General features: G+C 53.7%; 1 non-coding gene across 1 annotated transcript; it reads right to left on the reverse strand.

Moving 5' to 3' along the window:
- Positions 1-119, reverse strand: LOC111733877. The gene has a single exon (XR_002778222.1). It is a non-coding gene; the product is annotated as a 5S ribosomal RNA (ribosomal RNA).
- Positions 120-2,747: the final 2,628 nt, after the last annotated feature.

Consider the following 2,747-nt stretch of genomic DNA (forward strand, 5'->3'; position numbering starts at 1 on the left):
TGCCTACAGCACCTGGTCTTCCTAGGTGGTCTCCCATCCAAGTACTAAACAGGCCCAACCCTGCTTAGCTTCCGAGATCAGACGGGATCGGGCTTGTTCAGGGTGGCATGGCTGTAGATCGCGCTTGTTCAGGGCGGCATGGCTGTAGAAGCAAAGAGTAAATCTTAAATGTTCTCACCACAAAAAAGAACTGGTAATTATGTGATGCGATGGAGGTGTCAGTTAACGCTACCGTGGTAATTATGTTGCAATATATAAGTGTATCCAATCAACACATTCTATATGTTAAACGTACACAGTGGCATATGGCAACTGTATCTCAATGAAGCTGGAAAAGAAACACTGGTTGAAACCTCACCATCCAGCATGTGCTTTTCTTAAAATGCCACACACAGCAACCGATGGAAACTTTTCAGAGCTCTGCATCCCTAACATCTCTTCCACCCGCCTCGTCCACATGCTCTGTCCATTCATTCACTGCAAAACGAAAACTCAGGCACCCACCGCATGCCAGGCGCTGTATTGGTCCCTGTGGATCTGAAGAAATTACTATACGGTCCCTGCCCTCAAAGAAGCAACAGAAGAGAGAGACTTGTGGACCGGGAGCTACAAAGGAGTGTGAGGACGCAAAGGGGTCCTAAAACCAGGAGGAAAAGGCAGCTGCAGGGAGGATGTGGGAAGGGTTGAAGGGGGGCTTTGGTGCCGAGCCTTAAAGGAAGGATCTCGATATGTGAATAAGGAGAGAGGGAGAGAGAGCCTTTCAGACGAGGGGGCAATGCAGGCAGAGGCCCCATGTGCCCGGCGTGATTCAGCATGGCTGGGGCATGGCGGGCGGGGGGCAGGTGTGGAGTTCGAGGCAGGGGATGCACCAAGAATGAAAGGAAGATCGAGACTGGGCTGCATGGGGGGTTTCGTGACAATTAAATAGTTTAAATGTTATCCGGTGGGGGGGAGGGGCCACGGTCAGATCTGCGTTCTTGCTAAAGCATGGAGGACAGATGGGACAGACTCCGGTGACAGGGAATTTGGAGGCGGTGCAGTTTCCAGGTACAAATCATAAGGGTTTACATAGAGACAAGTGGTTCTCAACAAGAGGACAATCTGGTCCCCCAGCAGACATCTGTCAATGTTGGAAGACATTCTTAGTCGTCGCCCCCGAGGTGGCACCTGTGAGTAGAGGCCAGGGGTGCTGCGAAACGGACAGTGCCATAGCAAAGACTCATCGGGCTCGACATATCGATAGCGCCAGAGCCCCTCGTGAAAAATGGTAGACGTTTCTCTTTGTAAACCAGTCGTCCCTCGTCAGAGATGAAATCTGGGACAGTGGCTTCACGCGCTTGGAGATTTAATCAGCTAACTCTCTGGCCCAGCCACAGTGGCCTCCGTGTAGGTCCCTGTGTACGTCTTGCTTTCTTGTGGTTCCAAGGGAACAATCTCTCTTTCTAGATTATCTCAGCCATCTCTGATGCGTTGTGACTTTCTAAAAACAAAATATGGGAATTTAGCAAAAGGAAAGCTGTGGGCCGGTGTCTCTGGACAGTCACCTAGACACCGATTCTGTCTTCACGGCCCCTCCACAGCACCGAATATTTGTCCGTCACGTACAATGTCGCCATCCCCAAGGCCACCAGTCCTGCCCCTTTAAGAGAGGCTGGCGGCCCAGAATGTAAAGGACGCAATCTTTGCCCAAGTGTTATCTGTAACAGTCACCAATCATTAACCCCGAGAAGGGAGGAATCCCATCTCAGAAATCAAGGTCACTTACAAGAGCAAGGGAACAGCAGCCAGACACAGAGCAGGGGAGACAGGCAAAGAGCAGGTGGCAGGTCCCAAAGCCCCGAACTTCACCACCATTTCCCCCCACCTGAGCCAAGAACAATGGCTTCGCCCATATTTCTGTCCAAAGGCCATCTTCATCTCGGTTTCTTTGAGGACGTTGTTAAAGGCTTTTCTTTCTCCTTGGCCCCCATGCCATTCCCTCGAGTCCCTTCTCTCTGCCCCACATTTCTACAGAGGTGTGCGAGGGGGCTCCTGGCTCTGGCCACCGCCCCGGACATCTCCACCTTCCTCGTGCAGAACCCAGTTCCGCCGAGGACCCCACCCACCTCAGCTCCGTGGCTCTGCCCCCTACCCGCCCCCTACCCGGGGCACCCTCGTCCTCCTGAGTCCCTCACACATCTGTGATCCCACTGGAGCTCTCCTCTGTGGGACCCTCGGGGCGACAGCGCCCAGAGCACAGGCCTCAGATCCCCCACCAACCCCGGCCAGACATCTGCATGGTGGGACTCACGTAAGGGGCTGCACTGGCTGGACGGTGTTCCCTCAAGGTTCACACCCTTCCTAGAACCTCAGAATGGGGCCTCATTTGGAAGCGGGGTCCTTGCAGATGTCCTTAGTTAAGGTGAAGGCGTATCAGAGTAGGGCGGGCCCCTAACCCAATGACCGCTGTCCTTATCAGAAGAAGAGGGACACAGAGATACAGGCACGTAGGGGAGAACACCACGTGACAATGAGGCAGAGACCGGAGCCGTGCCCTACAAGCCAAGGGACCAAGGAATGCAGGAGCACGGGAAGCCAGAAGGGACAAGGTAGGATGCTCCAGAGGGCGCAAGACCCTGCTTATTTCCTCCTCCATAAGTTGCCTCGAGATCCTTGTGCTTCCCTTGGGGTCACCTCCTCTTTCTAGCTCTGCGGTCCCCAACCTTTTTGGCACCAGGAACCGGTGTTCTTATGAGTATCTGACGCCC

Source organism: Pteropus vampyrus, unplaced genomic scaffold (assembly GCF_000151845.1).
Source record: "Pteropus vampyrus isolate Shadow unplaced genomic scaffold, Pvam_2.0 Scaffold672, whole genome shotgun sequence".
Lineage (NCBI taxonomy): Eukaryota > Metazoa > Chordata > Mammalia > Chiroptera > Pteropodidae > Pteropus > Pteropus vampyrus.